Source organism: Lycium ferocissimum, chromosome 1 (genome assembly GCF_029784015.1).
Source record: "Lycium ferocissimum isolate CSIRO_LF1 chromosome 1, AGI_CSIRO_Lferr_CH_V1, whole genome shotgun sequence".
NCBI classification, from domain to species: domain Eukaryota; kingdom Viridiplantae; phylum Streptophyta; class Magnoliopsida; order Solanales; family Solanaceae; genus Lycium; species Lycium ferocissimum.
The window spans coordinates 31,672,533-31,698,899 of NC_081342.1; positions in this window are offsets into that span (position 1 = coordinate 31,672,533).

Below are 26,367 nucleotides of genomic sequence, written 5' to 3' on the forward strand. Positions count from 1 at the left end.
CCCTGATTTGACAAAAGAGTTTTATTGAGAAGTTTTTTTTTCCGGACGGAAGCGTCATTTGGTAGATTAAAGGTTCACAAAAAGTTGTGACTCATGGATGGAATCGTAATATGGCACTCAGCCGAGTAGGGTCTTGGGTGTCAGTCGCGGCCCTCCGGTTTGGGTCGTGACACAAACAGATCATCTATCCTAGGCAAGGGATACTTATTCTTGATGGTCACCTTATTAAGTTAACGGTAATCAACACACATTCTAAGGGAACCATCTTTCTTCCTAACAAACAATCTTTGGAGCACCCCAAGGTGAGGAAATTGGTCTGATGAAACCCTTATCCAACAAGTCCTTTAACTGATCCTTTAATTCCCTTAGCTCCACTGGAGCCATATGATAAGGAGGAATAGAAATAGGTTGGGTGTCGAGAATTACATCAATCCCAAAATCAATAACTTTATCAGGAGAAATACTAGGAAGGTCTTCGAAAAATACTTTGGGATAATCACTAACTATGGGCACAGATGCAAATTCGGGTACTACGGCTTTTGTATCATTAACAACAACCAAATGGTAAATAAACCCCTTAGTAATCATCTTATGGGCCTTAAGATATGAAATAAATCTACCCCTTGGCTTAGCAACTTCACCCTCTCACACAATAACAGGCTCCTCGGGAAAGGCGAAATGAACTAACTTATGGCGACAATCCACATTAGCATTACACGCGAACAACCAGTCCATCCCCATAATTACATCAAAATCCACCATCTCAAGTTCATATAAATCAGCCACGGTCTCACGTCCCTTAATTACAACAACACAATTTCTATACACTCTAGAAGCAATAACGGGAACACCAGAAGGCGTATCAACAGCAAAGGGTTCCGACAAAGGTTCGGGTTTCATACCCATATCAAGAGCAAAATAAGGGGTCACATAGGATAAATTTGAACCTGGATCAATCAATGAATAAGCATCATGAGAACAGATGGTAAGGATACCTGTAACCACAGCGTCAGAAGCCTCACGCCTCCTACGAGTCGGCCCATAAAGTTGAGTTGTCCTCCACCGAAGTATTAGCAACTTCCTTTCCTTTGCCATTATTACGAACATTCTGATTATTATTGTTAGCATTACCAGCAGGCGAATTTCTAGCAGATGCAGAAGCATGCAAATCATTCTTTTGGTTAAACATAGCAGCCATCTTGCATAGCCACTTTTTGCACTCCCGCTTAAAGTGCCCCTTAATACCACAGTGATGACATATATGATTTTTCCATACAGCGGACCGACTACTACCCTGGGAGAACCTGCTTTGGTTATTAGTCTTTTGACCTTGCCTACCAAAAGGCACACTGACGTTTGAATATGTACCAGACTGAGCAGGTACAGAATACCCTTTACTCTGCCCTCTCTTATAATTATTACCACTGAAACCACCCGCCGATCAGGCCTTCTTGTTCTGATCTCGATCCACCCTCTCCTCATTTTTCCAACTCTCTTGTTATTCAGCAAACCCAACTAGAGATGAGAAAGTGCAAGTATGAGACATAGCAGCGGCAGCACATGCAGACTTGATACGTGGTACCAAGCCTATCACAAAGCGAGTCAACTTATGTTTTTCAGTCGAAATCATATATAAAGCATACTTTGACAGACGGGTAAACTCCAAACTATACTCACGACCGACTTGTCACCCTGTTCCAGCTTTTCAAATTTCGTAGACATAGCAAATCTGTCCTCGTCAGACAAAAATCTTTCCATGAACGCCTCTTCAAATTCAGCCCAAGTAGGAGTTAAGGCAGTATCACCCCTCTCAGACTTCTACGTCTCAAACCATGCATGACCAACATCCTTCAACTGATAAGAAGCAATCCTCACAGATCATGAGCATCCATTACCCTCAATGCCTTGAAAGTCTCATCTAAAAAGTGTTGGGGGTCATCCACCTCTCGTGACCCAAAGAACTCTGGTGACTATAAGTCTAGGAATTGCTTAAGTCTTCCTCTACCATGAGTTTCCATACCTCCATACTATTGTTGAGCCGCAACCAATGCAGTCAACATTTGAATAGCAGTTTGCATCATACCAATCTTAGGCACACCCGCAACAGGAACTGCAGGAGCAGGCGGGGCTTAAGGTGGTGCTTGATTGCCAATGTTATCCCCGTTGCCAGCATTCACGCCCTCGAGATTTTGGTTAGCTCTCACGGGCTGTCCTCAGTTACCATTTTTGGATCGCGTTAGAGCTATTTCTGCAAGGCACGAATTAACGAGTGAATTAGAACGATCCTAAAAAGACTTCAAGCTCTACAGCACAATCTAGAATCAAGAAGAAAAATAGGAAATGCCTATAAATGTCCAGGGAGTTTCTCGGTCATGCAGGTAATCAGGCTGCATAAGAAAAACTCCACTAGACACAGCTCCGCGGACACCGACAATAATCCTAGAACTTATCTAAGCCTAGGCTCTAATATCAAGCTTCTCACGCCCCAAAACCCACCCTAGACGTGACCGACATCCGACGTCATGAACAACATCGGAAGAACCTAAACGATGCACTATTAACACATTAACCCGCCAGGTTCAATATCACCTCTGACAGTTTTAAAAAAAATTCAAATGAGTCATGATATGTGAATTAAATCAGTGGAAGCATTTAATGTCATAAAACTTAATCAAAACGCATCACATGCGCAAGATTTAAACAACTTGACAACTACCCACAAGAATGTATACTATGGAGCTTCTAAGATAAAAAATGATTGTCTAACACATCGGCACGCAGCCCCCTAAAATGCTAAAATAATGAATAAATATAATTAGGGTGCGCCTGAAGTATCAAGAACCTGCTCTTCTCCGTTACCTAACATACCATCAAAAATAACAATGGTATGCCTGAGTACTTCATACTCAGTGAGTGCCTCGGGGACAACAAGTAATACCAAAATAGAGTACAATAATACTTAAAGAAATCAGTTCTGAAAACCATGTGAAATTAATGTAAAATAGTTATTCAACTTGTGCATCTCAGTAAGCATTATCAAAACCGATTAAAAAGCCTTTTGTCAAGTTACAACTTTCAAATAGGCCTTTCAAATTGATCATGATTATCAACAACAGTTCCATGAAAGAGTAAGAATATCATACATGCCAATACAATCCCAAGAATCAATCAGATCGAAGGGATGACCGTAGAGGTTCCCTAATCACAGCGCACCACACCGGAATATGTAATTCTCGATGGCTATCTTTCCTCCTGAATAGCTAGGCATAAACCGCACTCTGGGTAGCGAACCTGGCAGTGGCCACTCTTCCTCCCGAATGGCTAGGCAATTACCACAGTAGGATCCATAGTGGCTACCTTTCCTCCCGAGTAGCTAGGCCAAACACAACAATAAAGTTCATAGCATAGAAGCCGACTCACAATTTTTTCTCAAAGTAGTCACACAATCAATTAGCATTAAAGTTCATTATGCCATATCGTAAAGATAAATCATTTCAAAGAACGTCTTGAAAATGTTTACACTTCTTTAATCAAGATTTCAATGTCATAGTTCAATATGAAAAACATTATTACCAAACCTTAGCCATACTTATTGACCATCTCTTATAGAAGAAAACGATTGTGATTTCATAAACGCGTATATAGGATAATACAATCAAGGTTTAATGTGGGCTTGTCCCCTCACACACACCAACCACAATCAAAACATGAATTAGGGTTTTTAAAGTATGAGAAGTTCACCGCTCTATTCAATAAAGAGCTTTTGAAAAGAAGATATACATCAAAAATAAGGTTTTTAAAAGAGAGACAATGCCTTAATTAAGCCTTACGTATCCTCACAATTCACCTTCTTAGCGAAGAACACCCAAAACCCTAGCTTGAGTTACTTTGAGAAGGATAACTTTGCGAACCCTAGGTTTTTCATTCAAGAATCATGGGTTTAATGCTAGGATTAATTAATAACGTTAAAGATGTTCTTACCTTAGTGTTTGGAGACTTGGAGAAAAGAATTTCATCCTTAGGGTTTATGAGAATGTGAATAAGCGATAAAATTAACTGAACCCGCTATATATATATAAACAGCTGGCGACGGGCGAAATATGCCCAGAAATACTGATCGTATTTCAAAATACGAGCCGTATTCTGTGGTCGTATTTAAGGTTAACAAAACAGTGAGCAGTCTAGGGAACGGGTGAAATACGCCCAGCAATACGGACCGTATTTCAAAATACGGGTCGTATTTTATGATAGCAAGAACAGTGAGCACCAAAGGAAGGTAGGTGAAAGACGCCCAAGGAATACGGGCCGTATTTTAAAATACAGGTCGTATCCTTTGGCCGTATTTTACATTAACAAAAAACAGTGGGGTCCGTTTCTCCAACACACTTTCACACTTAACTCGGATTTACGGAGTGTTACAGCTGCTCTCTCTTGCTACTGCTCGCCCTCTGGTGCCAGCCGTAGCTGCGGGCTCTGGCACCTAACCTCGAGTCATAGTAGCTCGAGTCCACACCATCTGTGAGAGAAGAGATAAGAATCAGATACCAATTAGTAAAAAAGTAGCACGAAAGAATGAAAGAAATTGAGATTTCCCAAATATCTAATAGCCTCTCGCAGATAAGTACGGAGCTCATCGTACCGATCCACGAGACTTTACTAGACATGCTCTTGTATTATAGATCGGGTAACCTAGGGCTCTGATACTAACTTTTCAAGACCCATTTTGACATAAGTCGTGTGGGCACTTACCTTTCTCACCTCGATAAGCGAACCCTCAACCCAACGATAAGTAAGGACACGAATAAATAATTGGTCGAGCGGGAAAAAGAAAAATACGTAAGTCTCACGATATTATAATAGATTTAGTGAGAAATAATAAAATACCCCTAGGGTCTAGTCTGAGTAATACAAGAGCCTCTAAATGAAATAAATACATGTCTGAAATAATAATACATAAACTGTCTATGTCTCTGAACAGAAATAGGACAAAATTAAATGAGAAGTCTTCAAGGCAGCGAACGGCCTTGCTCACCCTGGAAACGCGGTGCTAATCTTTGAAGCGACTATCAGCCACGTGTAATGGAAGTAGATCCAACCTGATACTCTGCATTCATAAAAGAATGCAGCAAGTGCAGGTCAGTCAAAACAACAGTACTGGTAGGTATCATCGGTCGACTAAGCATAGCTAATATAATTCTGATAATAAAGACAGATAGACAGATAAACCAACTAGTATAAATCAAACATAATCGAAGCCAAGTATGCGTCATCACCTAAATAGAGCATCTAATCCCAAATGTGTCAAGTCTCAATATATCAAGTCCGAATCCAACCTCACAAGTACACACCAAAACATCTCAATGTAAGCCATGATGCAATGCAATTGTTATACCTCGCATTTTATGCGTATTCGGAAAAATTGGAAATGATTTGGAATGGTAGGAATCAAGGTACTAATTGGATTCTACTTGGTGTGCATGTGATGTTTTAGAGATTATTAACGTGGGAATATTGGAAAAGTCTAAGGGCAAAATTGGAATGTCGGAAAATGGTTTCATGAATTACCAAAAATATGGACTAAGTAATTGGGCTTGGAAATGGAAAAAAAAAAAAAAGAAGAACAAGAAGCCCAATTGGAAGGGTGGCCGGTCATGGCCCAAATAAAATGATCCAAGCCCAAGACAATTAGTCATGTGCATGGTCATGTGCATTATTAATATAAAGGGCTTGAGACTTCAAGAAAATTCAAGAAAGATTGAGAAAGAAAAAGAGAGAAAGAAGGAGCAAAAACGACCATGGCATTCGGCCATGGCCTTCAAAATTTGGCCCTCAAACCTTGATTCTAAAAATTATTTTCTTGCTATATTTCTACCAATTCAAGGTCCCTCTACAACGTGGTGCAATTATTTCGGGAGATAACCCGTTGGTTTGGTCGTATGGATGAATTGATGAAGTGAAGAAACTTGAAGAAGAAGGTAAGAATTCATCCCTTCTAATTATGTTTTGAAGGTTTGTTTGTGTTGTAGTATGTGTGAATGAGTAGGAAATATAGAAATATGGAAGTTTGCATGGTAGATGTGTGTGCATGTTGTGGCCGAACCTATGTTGTGTGATGATGTTGAATTTTGTGTTGTATATTAGTTGTGGTTAGTGTGGAATTTGTATTGGAAGTGAAAATAGAATAAAAAAAAATTGGTTGAACTTGGAATATGGGTACTTGGCCGTGAGCCATAGGGGGATGAACCAATGAGGAATCTATGTTGTTTAATATGTTGGTTGCGTCGTTGTGATCATTATAATGTAAATGAAGCGTTTATGGGTCAAGTTGGTATGAGAATGGGATGTAGGAACCTATGTTGTATTTTTATGATTTTATGTTCTTATGATAATTAAGTTGTTAAGGTGTGAGTTATGGTGATTTTTGATGAATTTGGAAGATGGAAATATGTTATGAAGATGCTTGTCGAAGAATGGAAGTTTTGGACGAACTATGGTTTCGGTGGAGAATTTGTGTATTTTGCGAATAATATGTGAAACCATATGTAATGCCTCTAAATGATATTGGAAGGGTTGTGATGAGTAATGAGTATGGAAAATATTGATATTGATTTGAAATTGTGAAGTTGGAAAGTAAACTAGTTATGTCATGTTGTGGTTTGTAGTGATTGTTGTTGATGTTCTTGGGTTGTTGTTGGGTTGTTGATTGACTATTTTGAGCCGAGTTGAATCTCGGGGGTGTCGTATTTGTAGGGGAAGTCTTTGCGAAATTTCGGTAGCCAAATAGAAACCAAATATCGAAATGTCAACTTGCATGAATAGTGATTGGTAAAGATGACCATTTGCGGATTTACGACGAAACGGGATTGGAGTTTTGGCAAGCGTAAAGGACAAGAAAGGTATGTAAAGCTTTTCGTTCTCTTTTCATGGCACGTCATAGATATGTTAGCTTCGGTTTCGACCCTTGGAGTCGCTCCTATTCTTCGGAATCCACTTCCAAAGTTAAGCCTTTTTTCATTCAATGGAATTGACCTCAGTTAGGCCATAAGTGACTAAATTGCTTTTTGACATCTAAAATTTGTATAACCTAATCCGATCACTCTAAAACACTTTCTAATGATATTATGAAGTTTACCGTATGTAATTTAAGTACGCCACCTCATTTGACCCGAGGTGGGCCCGCTATTTCCGAACTCACTTCTAGTATGCTACTAAATGGTTTTTGAACAATATTTAGAAGAAATGTTTTACTCGCTCTTCTAACTCCTAAATGTCAATTATTTGTAATATTCCATTGCGTCCTATGATGTGTTCGATATGTATTATGAATCCATACGTTACGTTCCGACATAACCCTCTCGTGATGTCCGAAAGGTACGTACTATGATTCCGTCCGATTTCGTTATTTTGATTTGTTATTCGCTATGCCTCATCGAGTCTCTGGAAGTTTTTATGGTATTTTTTTATTGCATAGTTTCTCACTACTCCACTCGTGGATGCCCCAATGTTTCCCACACTGAGCCCGGGCCAGGATATGTTCTCAAGCGTATTCCTCTGCATTATTCGCCGCGCCCGTGTGAGGGGGCAGGTGTATACGTACATGGGTTGTGGTGTATGATGTGCCATGTACGCATATTCGATATCCGTGATTATGTTCGATGTGGCCACTTGGTATGTTATGATTTGTTCGGAGATATTCCTACTCGAAGTATCTTTGTGTTGGCGCGGGACCGAAGGAGCGCTCTCGTTCTGTTCACCGAGTCCCATAGCGGGGCCGGCTTTGCATATGTTTTCTGCATGCATTACTTATGATTTTTCTGGTATGCATTTTGATTCCGTATGTATCTTATGCTTCCTCCGTACATTCTGTTCTGATTTTAATGTTATTTATTACAGTCTCTGCTTTACATATTCAGTACATTTTCCGTACTGACCCCCTTTCTTCGGGGGCTGCGTTTTCGTGCCGCGCAGGTACAGACATTTGATTTGATGATTCGCCCGCCTAGGTTGTTTGCTCGAATTTGGTTGAAGTGCTCTCTTTGTCGGGGCCCGTATTTTGGTATAAAAATTTTTTTCGCTACATTTGTACATATTTATTTCGGGGTACGACGGGGCCGTCCCGTCATATGATTATGTCATGTTCGCTGCGTTCTGTAGAGGTCTGTAGACATGTAGTGTGGGTTCTGCATATGCTCGTGAGTGTTGCGTACGATTATGGCTTATCTATGTTTGTGTGACGGCCTTATCGGCCTTCGTGCGTCATGCCCACTGGTTTCTGTTAAGTTATTATTTACATTTTTACTTTTAATATTTTGCTAACTTAGGTTAAGGTACGTACGAGTGCCCAATTAGGGCACGTGTCGCGGCCTACGGAGTTGGGTCGTGACAAAAGTGGTATCGAAGCGGTTAGGTCCTCGGAATGTCTACGAAGGTAAGTGTCCGGTAGAGTCCCGTTTATGGTGTGAAGCGCGCCACATTTATAAACGGAAGCTATGTAAACATCTAGGAATTGTTGACCTTCTTTCTGTCTTAGATCGTGCGATAGAGCCAAGTCATAGGAAATAAAATTCCTCGCGTGAGCTCTACATATGGCGGAAAATGGCAAGTGGTGACAGTGAGGTCACCCAGGTAAGTTCGAATATATTTGTCCTGTTACCTGGAATAGAAGGTTCCGGATGACTAGCGCGGGATACGAAGTTGTATATTCTGCACGATATTATGGGTATTTGCGGCGTACAGGTTTCGAGTAATAGGAATTTGCAAAGGTGATTACCGAAGGTCAAGAAAGGTAAAATAGTAATTGTACAAGAAAGGACGTGTTGTGAATGTGCCTCGGGATCCGTAAGGCCTCGTATTATGTAATAAAGGTTGTGTGTGGAACGGACGTAATTATACCGACATTAAAGGACTCGAATCCGTCGGAGTTGCGAAGTTAAGCGTGCTCGGGGAGGAGCAATTTTAGGATGGGTGACCTTCCGGGAAGTAATTGAAAAATTTTGTAAACTTGGAATTTAAGGGGATAAATGGAAATTTGGGGTAGCCTAAAGAAAACTAAAGTATGTGGGACGGCTAGAAACCTTAAGAAGATGTGTGAGACGAGACGGAATAGACCGATTAAGAGAAAGAAGGTGAAAGATGGCCTCGGGATCTCGTATAGGCTTGAACAACGTTGGAATTACTTTGTGGGGTAGTCAATAATAATCATGTAGGTGTGTGAATGCGTACGATAATGCATGCAATTGTATTGGTAGGTAAGTAATTCCCGACCCCGGTGCTACGGTGTGGGAAGCCAGCAATTGGACAAAGACATCGAAATTCGAGTAACAAGGAAGGATATGGTACAGGTGTTGTAAGATAAGCTGCTACTCTTTTCACTATGGATTAAGATTGGGAATTGGAGTATTGGAAGGAATTAAGGATAGGAAATCTGATCAAGTAAAACCTTTGAGGGAGCCGATAAACGAAGTAGGAAGTCATTACGCAAGAATGAGAAAAGCAAGTTGGTAATCAAGCGAGGAGTAAGGCGTGACAAGGAAATTTCCGTAGGTAGTTTGACTCTGATCGCGATTCCGTATGCCATCTTTCTGCGTTCCTGACTTCGATGAAACTCTGCCTACTATACCTCGGTATTCCTGAACCTAATTACGATCCTATCTGATGAATCTCTGTACGTTCGATTCTGATCACAACTCGGTTTGATACGTCTCTGTACATCTGACTCTGATACGGATCTGTTTGACATATTTTTGTATGTCTGCCCCTGATTACGGATCTGTCCGATATACGTCTATACGTCTGACCCCGTCTGCAACTCTGTCTGGTATATGTGTGCGTACGTCCGCCCCCGACCACGGATTTATTCAATATAGTTCGGCACATCCGATTCGACCGTGGGACTCTCCGAAATGCTTACGCCTCGTCCGGCTTCGCCTTTGAGTCCGCAAGATAACGCGGATTATGACTCCCTCCGATTTCGGTTATGACTCCGTTCGACGTCCGTTTAATCTTTCGATCCTGATGAAGGTTCAGTTCGCCGTATACCCGATTTAGGACCCCGAGCGGCTCTAGTGAGGAGATGTCGAAGAATGATGGAAGGAGTTGGAGAATAAAGGCCCTTACAAGTGTTTTAATCAGACTCCAGAATATGTTGGGAAAGAAGGAAACCTCCCCGAAGTGTTATGAAGCCCCCCATAAGGTCGGTTGAACATTCGAGGACGAATGTTCTAAAGCGGGGGGGAGAATGTTATACCTCGCATTTTATGCGTATTCGGAAAAATTGGAAATGATTTGGAATGGTAGGAATCAAGGTACTAATTGGATTCTACTTGGTGTGCATGTGATGTTTTAGAGATTATTAACGTGGGAATATTGGAAAAGTCTAAGGGCAAAATTGGAATGTCGGAAAATGGTTTCATGAATTACCAAAAATATGGACTAAGTAATTGGGCTTGGAAATGGAAAAAAAAAAAAAAAGAACAAGAAGCCCAATTGGAAGGGTGGCCGGTCATGGCCCAAATAAAATGATCCAAGCCCAAGACAATTAGTCATGTGCATGGTCATGTGCATTATTAATATAAAGGGCTTGAGACTTCAAGAAAATTCAAGAAAGATTGAGAAAGAAAAAGAGAGAAAGAAGGAGCAAAAACAGCCATGGCATTCGGCCATGGCCTTCAAAATTTGGCCCCTCAAACCTTGATTCTAAAAATTATTTTCTTGCTATATTTCTACCAATTCAAGGTCCCTCTACAACGTGGTGCAATTATTTCGGGAGATAACCCGTTGGTTTGGTCGTATGGATGAATTGATGAAGTTGAAGAAACTTGAAGAAGAAGGTAAGAATTCATCCCTTCTAATTATGTTTTGAAGGTTTGTTTGTGTTGTAGTATGTGTGAATGAGTAGGAAATATAGAAATATGGAAGTTTGCATGGTAGATGTGTGTGCATGTTGTGGTCGAACCTATGTTGTGTGATGATGTTGAATTTTGTGTTGTATATTAGTTGTGGTTAGTGTGGAATTTGTATTGGAAGTGAAAATAGAATAAAAAAAAATTGGTTGAACTTGGAATATGGGTACTTGGCCGTGAGCCATAGGGGGATGAACCAATGAGGAATCTATGTTGTTTAATATGTTGGTTGCGTCGTTGTGATCATTATAATGTAAATGAAGCGTTTATGGGTCAAGTTGGTATGAGAATGGGATGTAGGAACCTATGTTGTATTTTTATGATTTTATGTTCTTATGATAATTAAGTTGTTAAGGTGTGAGTTATGGTGATTTTTGATGAATTTGGAAGATGGAAATATGTTATGAAGATGCTTGTCGAAGAATGGAAGTTTTGGACGAACTATGGTTTCGGTGGAGAATTTGTGTATTTTGCGAATAATATGTGAAACCATATGTAATGCCTCTAAATGATATTGGAAGGGTTGTGATGAGTAATGAGTATGGAAAATATTGATATTGATTTGAAATTGTGAAGTTGGAAAGTAAACTAGTTATGTCATGTTGTGGTTTGTAGTGATTGTTGATGTTCTTGGGTTGTTGTTGGGTTGTTGATTGACTATTTTGAGCGGAGTTGAATCTCGGGGGTGTCGTATTTGTAGGGGAAGTCGTCGAAATTTCGGTAGCCAAATAGAAACCAAATATCGAAATGTCAACTTGCATGAATAGTGATTGGTAAAGATGACCATTTGCAAACATTTACGACGAAACGGGATTGGAGTTTTGGCAAGCGTAAAGGACAAGAAAGGTATGTAAAGCTTTTCGTTCTCTTTTCATGGCACGTCATAGATATGTTAGCTTCGGTTTCGACCCTTGAGTCGCTCCTATTCTTCGGAATCCTTTCCAAAGTTAAGCCTTTTTCATTCAATGGAATTGACCTCGATTTAGGCCATAAGTGACTAAATTGCTTTTTGACATCTAAAATTTGTATAACCTAATCCGATCACTCTAAAACACTTTCTAATGATATTATGAAGTTTACCGTATGTAATTTAAGTACGCCACCTCATTTGACCCGAGGTGGGCCCGCTATTTCCGAACTCACTTCTAGTATGCTACTAAATGGTTTTTGAACAATATTTAAAAGAAATGTTTTTCGCTTCTTCTAACTCCTAAATGTCAATTATTTGTAATATTCCATTGCGTCCTATGATGTGTTCCGATATGTATTATGAATCCGTACGTTCTGTTCCGACATAACCCTCTGTGATGTCCGAAAGGTACGTACTATGATTCCGTCCGATTTCGTTATTTTGATTTGTTATTCGCTATGCCTCATCGAGTCTCTGGAAGTTTTTATGGTATTTTTTTATTGCATAGTTTCTCACTACTCCACTCGTGGATGCCCCAATGTTTCCCACACTGAGCCCGGGCCAGGATATGTTCTCAAGCGTATTCCTCTGCATTATTCGCCGCGCCCCGGTGTGAGGGGGCAGGTGTATACGTACATGGGTTGTGGTGTATGATGTGCCATGTACGCATATTCTGATATCTGCTGATTATGTTCTGATGTGGCCACTTGGTATGTTATGATTTGTTCGGAGATATTCCCTACCTCGAAGTATCTTTTGTTGGCGCGGGACCGAAGGGAGCGCTCGTTCGTTCACCGAGTCCCATAGCGGGGCCGGCTTTGCATATGTTTTACGCATGCATTACTTATGATTTTTACGGTATGCATTTTGATTCCGTATGTATCTTATGCTTCCTCCGTACATTCTCGTTCGATTTTAATGTTATTTATTACGAGCCTCGCTTTACATATTCAAGACATTTTCCGTACCGACCCCTTTCTTCGGGGTCGCGTTTTCGTCAGGTACGTACATTTGATTTGATGATTCGCCCGCCTAGGTTGTTTGCTCAGCTGGTTGAAGTGCTCCTTTGTCCGGGGCCCGTATTTTGGTATAAAAATTTTTCTGCTACATTTGTACATATTTATTCTGGGTACGACGGGGCCCTGTCCCGTCATATGATTATGTCATGTTCTGCTCTGTTCTGTAGAGGTCTGTAGACATGTAGTGTGGGTTCTGCATATGCTCGTGAGTGTTGCGTACGATTATGGCTTATCTATGTTTGTGTGACGGCCTTTATCGGCCTTCGTGCGTCGTGCCCACCGGTTTCTCGTTAAGTTATTATTTCACATTACTTTTAATATTTTGCTAACTTAGGTTAAGGTACGTACGAGTGCCCAATTAGGGCACGTGTCGCGGCCTACGGAGTTGGGTCGTGACAGCAATGCAATGCAATAATGTATGGATGCAATGTAATGCCATGCAAATGTTGTGTACACATGTACTCTGGACGGAAATATCGACATCACGGTAGCACAACCCAAGGTGACTCGCGAAATCTAAGTGCCACCCGTCCCGGATCTTTGCCAACAGACAGACGGGACCCCGGATGTTTGCCCACGAGGGTTTCTCACTGACACTACCCTGGGGGACCCGCAGAGTCCATGCACTCACACCGTTCACAATTTTGGTACTATTATCAGATATCAGACCCTCACGTCACTCTCATATCAAAACTGAGCCCAGCTCATCACCGTGTTTCATCAAGTACCAATAGTGTCACCACAGTATATCATGAAAAATGAGAGTGCATTGTCATGACCCAAATGGATGAGCCGTGACGGGAGTCTGACCTCTAGCGACCAAACTGTTATATCCCGTATTTTGTACATTGGGATATTCCGAGCTAATTGCGGAAAGTTAAGGACAAGGCTATTTTCCGACTTTGATTTAAGGAACAAGTTGTTTATGATTTTATTGGATGGAAATATTGAGGAAAAATAAGGGCTAAAATTTGGAAAAAATTATTTCATGAAATAGCCACAAATGGCCATGTGGCCGTGGGGTCATGTAGGTCCCACACATGGCTAGCCAATTGTTTTAAGCCATAAAGGGGGGGCATGTGTCCACCTTATATTTGTAGAGGACATATATATATATATATATATATATATATATATATATATATATATATATATATATATATGGACAAAGATGACAAAGCAAGACTATTAATCTTCTTTTACACCTTAGAAAATTCAAGAAACTTGGAGAGAAAAGCAAGAAGGCCATTCGGCCATGGCAACCAAAGTGAAGACCATGAATAGTGATAAAAAAAAAATCTTCAAGCATTTCAACTCCTTAGAAGGTGTATAACAACATGGAGTAATCGTTGGAGTAGCAAGAACAAGTGTTAGTTCAAAGCACCAACCCTAGCCAAGTGAAGAACTAAGTGGAAGAGGTAAGGTTCAATCTTCCTTTACATGTGTTATGGATGGTTTGTGCATGTTGTGATATGTGGAAATGAATGAAATTCATGAAATTATGGTGTGGATGTTGTGGCCGAATATGGGCTGTTTTGGTGTAGGTATGATGAACTAATTTTATGTAGTATTTTGGTTGTTGTTTGTTGTGGATTCTATGATGTAAAATGAAGGTTTAGTGATACAAGTTGAAGTCATAATCGTGTGGGCTAATTTGGAAGATAATGTGATTCTAATATAGTTTCTTGAAATTATGAGAATGATGTTGTTAACATGTGGATTATTGGTATAGTTCATGAATTTGGAAGAAAGAAATGTGTTGTTGTTGTTCTATTGAAGTAGGAAGGTTTCGGGTTATGTAGTAGCTTGGATGGGCTGTTTTGAGCATTGTGTGGATTGTTTGAAGTGTTCTTGAATCTTGTTTGAATGGTTTCGGATTAGTACTTGAACGTGTGAGCATTGATGTTGGTTTAATTGTATGCGGATGATTTGAATGTAAATGAAATGTCGTCGAATTATATAGAAAGGAATTACTAACGTTGGAATACGTTTTGAATTACTTGTCGATGTTGTTAGAATGGTTGTTGGTATTGTTGTTGACGATCTGGCCGAGTTGAATTCTCGGGGTTGTTGAATTTATAGGGGAAATGCTGCCCAAATTTCTGTAAATAAAGTGATAGCTTAGAATTGGATTCCTAAGTGCTTATGACTAATGTTTATTATATAATGACGTTATTGTAGATCTTGGGAAGCCCGAGACTTAGGTTTGGATTAGCTTAGGAAGCGGACGAGGTATGTAAAGCCTATCCTTTCTTTCTTTTGTCATGTCTTAGTTGTAAGTAGGCTATGATACGAGCCTCGGGGTAACTCTATTCTTACGATCCGAGCCTGTCTACGATTCTTATTCACCTCTTAATGTTGGCATTCTTAATGTAGTAAAATCATGGTCCTTATGTCTTTTGTATGATTGAATAATGAATGTTGCATAAAGAATTTTGTTCTTAAAGGATTCTGTAACTACGAACGACCGTAACTTTCACAGAAGGGCTCGGATCGCTTCGAAACGTTCGTAGGAGATTCTATAACGAATAATATCCCCAAAATTTCATAGGCGGGATCGGATTGGTTTAATACTTGTCCGTGGGCCCCGAAACTTTTCTATGTTTGGTTCTAACGACTTTCTGAAAGAACTTAATGTGACTATCGTCTTAACCCCCGAGTATGATTACTTACTTATCTGTTGAGTCTGTAATGATGTCTTATATGCATATGGTTACTCACGATTCTGCTCGTGCATTTTGTTGTTACATCTTTCGCCGAGTCCCAGGCCGGTTATGTCATCGTGCGCACTATGCTATATTTTGAAGTATGATGTGTTTTCCGAACTATGATGTGATACGAAGTATGATGTGTTACGAAGTGTGATGTGATACGGAGCATGACGTGTTCGGAGATATGCAATATTCCGAAGTATGATGTGTTGTGGCGCCAAAGATGGGGTGGCGACCACGTTCTGTCCGCCGGGTCCCATTACGGACCGCATGTGATATATGATATGATAACATGATGATGATATGATGATTCTATTCACCGAGTCCCTCACTAGAGGATCGGGTACGGTATATATATACGATGCTATGATAGCTATACATGATGATTATATGATCTCATTTACCGCGTCCCTCACTAGAGGGCCGGGGCACGTTATATATACATGATATGATGATTTTATCTATCGAGTCCCTCACTGGAGGGCCGGGACACGTTATATATGCATTTGTACATGATGATTATTTACTTATGTTTCTAAGTTCCATAATGAATTGGCTATGATCTTGACACGTATGATTTATGTTTCAGAGGCAAGCCTTATGATTTTGCTATACTCCTTATTTCAGTATGATCCTGCGTATTTCATGCTTTACATGCTCAGTACATATTCCGTACTGACCCCCTTTCTTCGGGGGCTGCGTTTCATGCCACGCAGGTGTATACAGATGAGTCAAGGATATCAGTAGAAGATGTTCCAGCTGGATTGGCGAGCTCCATTTCCTCTCGGAGTGCTGCCGAGTCGGAGTGTCTATGTTATGGTATCTCGAGTTATGTTAGAGACTTTGCGTTACAGAGTCATGTATATAATATGTCAGTTTTGTAAGAGGCTCGTAGTTCGATGTATCATTATGCATTTATACTAAGATCATATGTTCTGATTTTCCTCGATTTGAGAAAGACGAAAAGCATGTTTTTTTTTTAAAGCTTACATTGTGCACTCTTTTCAGGATTTAAGGGCCCAGTATGATTACGAGTAACACGAGAGTCAGCGGGTTTGCTCGGCCCTAAGTAAGGGTCGGGTGCCCATCATACCCTATCGAAAATTGGGGTGTGACACAAACACCCCTAAACACTTATCTGAGACATGCTGAACATCAATAGCCCATAAATGGCACAAACTCATCTCATAAAGAGGGAACATCCGAACTCTACACAATCTGCATATATATATATATACACATAACATGCGGAAGAACAGTGCAAGCCAGCTAGGCTGCTATATATACTGTACACAAAAGAATATAAGCCGACAAGGCTACATCGTCTGACTACTACATATAACTGTGTACAGACCTCTACTAGAATAAAGCTGTAGAAAGGACGGGACAGGGCCCCGTCATACCCATCTATATACATCTCAAAAGAATGGCCTACCAAATAGACTGCAACTCCGGATCGAATGGAGTGCACTGATCGCTGCTGGATAAGGGTCCTACTAATCCGGACCACCTCCCTGTCTACCTGTACCTGCGGGCATGAATGCAGCCCCCCCCCCCCCCCCCGAGAAACGGGGAGTCAATACGGATAATGTACTGAATATGTAAGGCATAAATACAATATGTATATATGTAGAAAAATCATGAATAAAATCTGAACTCATAAACTGAAATGACTATCTGCATGAATTTGTATGAACTAGTATCTGTCTACCTCTGACTAAATCTATATATCGGAAAACATGGGCATGCATATGTATATATCTAGTAGGTACACACCTCATTGTCATATCACAGGCCATACCTTCACCCCCTGTCAAGTGTGCCTTTCTCATGTATATACTTCAACATCTAGGTCACTTTTGGACCACTCATAGGCCACACCTTCACCCCCTGTCAAGCGTGCCTTTCAAATATACAACGTAATATCATAGGTCACACCTCCACCCCCTGTCAAGTGCGCCTCTCAATCATACCCCTGAGAACTGGAAGTGAATGCGTAATACAAGTAAAAGGCGAAGGACGGGATTCTCAAACAATAAAATGATAGTTTGCCTCTCATGGGCCTTACTGAACTCATACTACTAGGACAGGAAATCATAAGATCTGTATATGGGGAAAATACCATAGTCGGGGTACGGGAACATCAAAACTGTATTTCTCTTAGAACTTATAAGAATAGAGTAATATGGAAACTCTCTTACTCGTTTATCGGTTCATATCATAGGGTCATGCAAAAAAAAAAAAAAGAGGAATAACCTTGGTCGGGCTGAAGTTGATTTTTATATAAGGGACCCTTTTCATTTTCATTTCACACTTCACCTCTACACTTCAAGACCTCTCTAGAATATTCCACACATTTCATCCATGAGAAATCAATAGAAATCAAGGATCAACAACAAGAAATCAAGAGAATCAAGTGAAGGAAACCCATTAAAAGTCATACAAACCAAGAAACCAACAGGATAAATAGGGTTTTGGTGCAAGAAGTGTAATATCATCCAAAGCTTGTTCCTCTATTATTTAAGGTAAGTTTCATGACCTATTCATGTTATTTGAAGTATTTATAAGTTGAAATACATGGATTGTAGAAGAGTACAACAAATGGGTCATCAAATGTGTAGATAGTGTCATTATTAAGTGGTAGTTGGATTGAATCATGGAAATGAATATGTTGGAGTTATGGATGTGTTATAAATGACATTTAGAACATGAAATAATCATTGGATACGAAAGAATGCGAAAGTGAACTTTAGTCATAATTATGGAGAATTGGGATGGAATTGTGAAATGCAAATCATATGAATGAATGACGATTGTTGTTAGTGATATTGTAATGGTTGTTATGAATGTTGGGAGTTGATATGGAATATGGCGGAAAGTAGTATAAACAAAGAAAATGCTGCCCAAATTTCTATAGCTTTAGTAAGTATGCTTTCACGATGATATAGCTAATGTCGATACGAATTCTCTTGAAGGTATAAAAAAGTGCATTAAAGGAGAACGAGCAAGCGATAGAATAGCTAATCGATAAAGGTATGTGAGGCTAATCCCTTCCTTCTAAGGCATGAGTTCTATGACATGAATTTCCTCTTTGATTACAATGTTCTATCTTCAAGAAGAATATGAGTCATTGTTCACAAATAACCATACGAGATAAGAGATATGATACGATTATGATGATGATGTGATGAGCTCAAGTCTAGAGATGCTATAGCCTATGATATGATGTTCCAGCTAAGCTAATGAAGCTATACGTAGCCCATTGATGTTGATTATTGTATACACTCACCATATGCTAGTTCTTTCGAGGAGAGGCAGAATGCTTACGAATGCTCCATAATGAAGTCGGGGGTCCACGACCTTACGTCACCCCGACATGACTATACTTGCTCCCAAGTTCTAATATACGAATTGATGAGATACGTATAATGATATTAACTTATGATTGAACTATGACATGTCTATGAAATGAATGATAGTGATGACTTTATGATGATGTATAACGTACGATGATAAATACATGCTATGTATGATGATATGATTCCACCGCGCCTAATCGGCCGGGCATGTCACCGCTAAGGCGGGCTGCGTACGATCCCACCATGCCTAGATGGCCGGGCATGTCACCGCGCGCCGGGTCAAGCATGATTCCACCGAGCCTAGAGGGCCGGGCATGACACCACTAGTGGGCGGCATATGATGGTTACCCGGACGCGGGTTAGCGACATGATGATATATGATTGATGCCACGATGCATGTATAGCAGGATGATGTAAATGTGATATGATAAGGCATACGCTATGCTAATGTACATGATGTGCTTATGTATGATGAATGTATATGAAATGTATCTATAATTACAGGAGTACACAGGTTGTATCCTCTACCCATGACTTATGATCTTCTTATTATGCTTATTTCATTCCTGCCTTACATACTCAGTACAATATTCGTACTGACGTCCTTTTCTTCGGACACTGTGTTCATGCCCACAGGTAGACAGGGAGGTAATCCAGACCCATAGAAGCTAGCGGCTGATTTGAGAGCACTCCATTTTTCGGAGGTGCCATTGACTATTCTTTTGGTACATATATGTATATATCCATGATTGGGCATGACGGGGTCCTGTCCCGTCCATATGTCTAGTGTTCTAATAGAGGCTCGTAGATACGCAGTGTGGGTAGCATGGTCCCATAGTGTTCATGTATATGTATATATGTGCATGTATATATAATATTTTGATAGCCGAAGGGCCTATGTTTATAAAAGCAAATATGTTTCCGATAATGACATCTTTATATGATTATGAGCATATAGTATGAATGAGAGCAGATAAGCGGTAATATGAGCGGTGTTCGGTGGTTAGCCCCGGATACCCGTCGCGGCCCGTAGTTCGGGTCGTGACAGCACTGCAGAAGAAGAAGAACCAGCTATAGACCCTGTAGGGTGAACAGTGCCCATGCCACCTCCTAACAGACAATTCCTCATCACATGACCTCGGCTCGGCCACAAGAGTAACAGTATTCGATCCCAATCAAGACGCTCAATATGTAACCTACCACACCGGGCACACCGTGATAAGTGGTGGTATCATCCGTCCCGACTGTCCGTATTGGGAGCTCGATGCTCTAGAACCGGGCCGCTCCGAACAAGAAGACCGATCAAACCTCGGCTCCGAAAACCGGGTGCACTCCCCTACCGAATGATATGAATACCGAGCCGTCGCTCTCCGTCCCTCCTCCGGACTCACTTCCAATGTCGAAAGATCTAGCCCTCTTACCATGGTCTCGGTCACGGTCACGCTCTGCCTCCCTCTGACGCTTGCGATCTTCCAGATTCTGTGCATATGTCTGTATACGAGAGATATCCATGTCTGGCTATAATGCAGCAGTCGTATAAGCATCTATCAAATGTGGCCCTAAACCACCACAAAGCGGTGAACTCTGTCCTCCATCTCAGCCACCATGGTTGGGGCATATCTAGCCATAGAATCAAAATACACACAATACTCTTGGACACTCATGCCGCACCGCTCAATACGTAGAAATTTGTCCGTTTCGGGTTTCCCTCGACCTCGAGGCAATAATGGCGGATAAAAGCATCTGTGAACTCTCGCCAAACAGCTGTAGAAGCATTCTTTCCTCTAGATAACTCCCAAGTCTGATACCACTGTACTGCAATATCACGAAGACTATACGAAGGTAACTCCACGACTCAACCTCACTTGCATGCATAACCCTCAACGTCCTCTGCATACTATCAATGAAATCCTGGGGATCCATATTCTGCTTTATCACTAAAAATTCTGGAGGGTCTAACTCAAGGAAAGTCTTAACCCTCGAACTACCAGCTCCCTGCCGCTGAGCCTGAGCGGCTACTAATCTGATCAAGAACTGTACAGCATCCCGCACATCCTGGCCTTGTGCATCTGGTTGAGAAACTGGGACGGGTGCTGGAGACGGTGTATGCAATGTCTCAGATGGGCTCTCACTCTGAACCTCATCCTGAGCCCTAATGGCCTACCGAGTACGGCTAGTGGCCTCTCCTGTGGCTTTCTTGCCTTTTTGAGTAGCTGTAGCTTTCTTGGGAGGCATTGCTGAAATCATAACAATTCATCATAAAGCAAACGCCTAACACATGGCTCTATCGCACAATCTAGGAGAGAAAGAATGACATCATCCTAAATGTCCTGTAGCCTCCTGTTTATAAGTGTGGTGCACGACACGCCCATAAACAAGACTCTACTAGACACGGCCCGTAGACAACCCTAGACGAAATCGTTTCCGATACCACTTCTGTCACGACCTAAACGGATGAGCCGTGACGGGAGTCTGACCTCTAGCGACCAAACACCCTTAGACACTTATCTGAGACATGCTGAACATCAATAGCCCATAAATGGCACAAACTCATCTCATAAAGAGGGAACATCCGAACTCTACACAATCTTCATATATATATATATATATACATAACATGCGGAAAAACAGCGCAAGCCAGCTAGGCTGCTATATATACTGTACACAAAAGAATATAAGCCGACAAGGCTACATTGTCTGACTACTACATATAACTGTGTACAGACCTCTACTGGAATAAAGCTGTAGAAAGGACGGGACAGGGCCCCGTCGTACCCATCTATATACATCTCAAAAGAATGTCCTACCAAAATAGACTGCAACTCCGAATCGAATGGAGTGCATTGATCGCTGCTGGATGCGGGTCCTACTAAGCCGGACCACCTCCCTGTCTACCTGTACCTGCGGGCATGCACGCAGCCCCCCGAGCAACGGGGAGTCAGTACGGATAATGTACTGAATATGTAAGGCATAAAGACAACATGTATATATGTAGAAAAATCATGAATAAATGTGAACTCATAAGCTCGGAAATGACTATCCGTATGAATTTGTATGAACTAGTATTTGTCGCTCTAACTAAATCTATATGTCGGAAAACATGGACATGCATATATATATATATATATATATATATATATAGTAGGTACACACCTCATTGTCACATCACAGGCCATACCTTCACCCCCTGTCAAGTGTGCCTTTCTCATGTATATACTCCAACATCATAGGTCACTCTTACATACATACATATATATATATATACATATATATATATATATATATACATATATACTCCAACATCATAGGTCACTCTTGGACCACTCATAGGCCACACCTTCACCCCCTGTCAAGCGTGCCTTTCACATATACAACGTAATATCATAGGTCACACCTCCACCCCCTGTCAAGTGCGCCTTTCACTCATACCCCTGAGAACTGGAAGTGAATGCGTAATACAAGTAAAACTGAACGACAGGATTCTCAAACAGTAAAATGATAGTTTGCCTCTCATGGGCCTTATCAACTCATACTACTAGGACAGAAATCATAACATCTATATATGGGGAAAATACCATAAGGGGTACAGAACATCAAAACTGTATTTCTCTTAGTACTTATAAGAATAGAGTAATATGGAAACTCTCTTACTCATTTATCGGTTCATAATCATCGGATCATGCCAAAAAAAAAAGGAATAACCTTAACATACTTGGAGATATATTCAATCATCCAACTCTTATTCCTTGAACTCGTAAGTCAACAATTAAGATAACATAGGCCTTAATTAGGATATTCACCTTACTCACTCATCATCATAATTACAAAAGAGCTTAACAACTATGGACAACATATCCCTCGAAAACGTAGAAAACCCTCAACTCCTAATTCCATCTAATCTCAACTACAATATCAAGGATAACATAAATGGCAACACTCTCATAACAAGATATACCCAAACACATCCCTCAATCATCTCTTCGACATAACCCAAAAGCACTATTTAACCTTTTCATTGACTTATAACTTTCATAGCTATCTTCTCTTCACATGAACCACCAAAACTTTTAGTAACTAACTTAAATACAAGGGTAGAAATCATTTACATACCTTGAGGGGTCAAGAATCCCAAGAATCACTTTAACTTCAACTTTCTAAGCTTCCCATTCTTGGAGAAACCCTAGAACCAACCTTCTTCTTCACAAGCTCGGGTTTACGGGGTCCGGGTCTTGTCAAATCTTCACTACTATGCCATAAATGTTGGGAGAGCAAAATATTAGGATTTCTCGATCTGGGAATGAGAGAAATAAGACATAAAGTCGTGGACCACGTATTTATACTCGGAGAATTAACTGCTTCAGTGGTACTCCGGTTCGAGCGTGTCGACGATCCGTCCGACGTGCTCGTCGACCGCGCCTGCGCGCGCACGCAGGTGGCCGTGGAACCGGCCGATCGACGTCACACAACGACGGTCCGTCGACATGTTCACGACCCGTCAATCACGGTGTCCCGTACTTTTCTAATTCGGTTCAGATCGCGTCGATTCGATTCGTTCAACTTCTAACCCGTAAATCACCGCAGAATACCCGCCGGTACCATTGCACACGGGTAAAAGACACTTTCTATCTCCAAAACTCGAGCTCGAGTCTCAATTCCCAAGGCATACCCAATTAGAAAATCATAAGTTCTACCACTACGAAAATGAAAGGTGTAACATTACCAAGGCTCCAGACTTATTGAGAGCTTGGTGGGAATGGTTAGGTGATGCTCGTCGAAGGGAAATTAGTTATACTCTAGGTCATCTACCCTCTATCATGACAATGAAGGGTCACCCGGAGCTAATAGAGGTATTATTCGGGTACTGGGACGATAAAGAAATATTGTTCTGTTTGGTAATATCAAGATGACTTTGCCCTAGAGGAAATTAGAGATGCCACAAATAGCAATGAGCACCTCGTCTATGAGGCGACACAACGGATCACAAGCCGGTATTTCCACGTGCCCACCGTGGCCAAATCGAAGTTTGCTTTGCCTTACTTAACCGAGACACCACGGGGGCACAAGGACCACCGACCGGAGTTTCGAGACGTCGCGTTATAATCTATATCAAAGGGAGTTCAAGAGTAGAGAAGAATGGGAAGTTGTTAGACCTTTGACATTTGCCATAGCCCTACTAGGCACTATGGTATTCCCGGAGGATGAGTCACTGGCCATAGACACTCGAGTGATCTACTTGACCCATGATTTTCTACGGCATAACCAGGGATCATGAAACAAAGTATTTAGAACTAGCACCATCGTTAAAGCGTACGTTTTGAGCTTTGCATTAAATCGGAGTCATTTCCGATACTTCCAAGGTTGTAACATATTGCTACGATACGTATTATCAAACACGTCGCATGGCCGAAAGAGTTAAGTATCGAGCAATATGACGGATATACCGCTTTAACAACCATCGTCCAAACCGTGGTCACATGTCAAGGGTGTAGGCCCGCTTCTTCGCTTGATAGTTGATCGAAGATAGATCAGAGCGGATGTTCCCCGACTTCATTTCTAAGAGCATATGGTTCAAAATTTCCCATTTGTACCATTAGTCGGGGTTCAAGAATCACCCTTATTATCCATCTCGAGTTTTACAAATTTGGTAGAAGGAAAGTGATACTCCCAAATGGGAACCCTTAACAATTCATCAGAGCATACCGACCGTAAAATTAACGTCGGTACAATCCTCGCAATGGAATGGCCGGTGCGAGTTAGGGTTCGTATTTTAGTTCCGCACAAAGTTCGAAGCAGAGCGTGACCTGCATATTAAGGATGTTTATAAACACGCACCGTGCATCCGTCCTGTATCTACACTTCATCACGATGCCCGAGAAGAGAAATGATTAAAAGAATATTTGGAAAGCATATATGAGCACTTGTCCAAGATCTTGGAAGAAACAGACCAGGTGATAGTTAGAATGGAGATGTATCAAGCACGACTTCGGATTCAGACCACCCTTCGAAGGGTCAAGAAAGCTAAGACAAACCAAGCCTCGACATCAACCGAGAGGACCCTACCGATTTATTGTTTTTATTATAAGCCCCAAATTAAAACCATCATCTTTGTAATCCTTCCTAGAAGATATTTTTATTACTTATTAACTAATGATGATTTTCGGAGGCAATGTTTCATCTTCACAAATGACACTTGCATGTTTCAAACGATTAAGCTGCTTTTTAGCTCAAAAGGCCTTAGGAACACGGCAAGATAAATATTTGTAAATTGCATGATTGCAAGTTGCTATGTGCTTCACCAGCTTACTTGCTACGTGTACTGTCATCTATTAAAGCTTGAGTACAATTGATCCAATGATCTAAACGACATACCCAAAAAAGAAAAAAAAACCATGAGACTTAAAACTTACCCGAATTTATCTCCACTAAAGATTGACTTACAATGGCGAATCAAGGAGAGATGGAAGTGCGGACTTTAGGGGAGATGTGAGATGTCATGATAAGGTGCTACAAATGGAAAAGCATCTTCAGAAATAGATACAAATCGATGAGTAGACGAATTGTTGGACATAGTTGCGAATCCTTCATGTGCTGCGCATACCCCAAGAACAATACTACGGGAATGTCCCGAAAAATGACAGAATCGTGCCGAACTATACACCCTTAGAGAGAAGGCCGATGGCCAAGAGAAGGACTCCGAAGAGTTGAATGAAGACTAAGGGCTGGGTTAGGGCAAAGGAGGGATGGAATCGTTACACCTCATAGTTTCATCCGTCGAGAGATTCGTTAGGTTTAGCTTGTCCTAATTGTGGAAACTCGGAGTTACCTTCTAGGATATATGACATTATATGTTTGCTATTATGGTTATGGGGGTTTAATCATGAAATAAGATATGGAAGGATTTGAGAACAAGAAAATTAAGAATGGAGTTTGTAGGAACTTTGGAAAAACTTGGCAAAATTTTGGACAGGATTTTGTCCAAATTGGGAGAGGTATACCTCCTAGAATATGAGAGTTTTGGTGTGTTTCTTTTATCCAAATTGAATTTCATCGAGTTTAGTTCCTAACGCAATAAAACCGTTCGTCAATGTGACATCTGAGTAAAAAGTTATGGGTGTTTTAAGATAGACTGTCAGTTAAAATTTTGTCGACGCTTGACAGCCGTAGAACATTTTGACAGACCACGTAAATTTTTGCGTAAAATCCAATTGCACCTTCCCAAGATGTAAAATATAGAGAGCCATGTTTGACTACGGAGCATTTCGATTCTGTAGGAATTTAAATCGCCCGTCAAAGTGGCGTGTGATTGCCCGACGGATTTTAAGTTACACTTATATATTTCATTCCCTTCATTTGGGCATCTTATTTTCTCAAATCGCATCCAAGAGCTCTCAGAACAGCTGTTTTAACTCCATGAGCTAGTCAGTCCAAGTCAAGGAGATTAAAGATCAAGGCAAAAATCAAGATAAT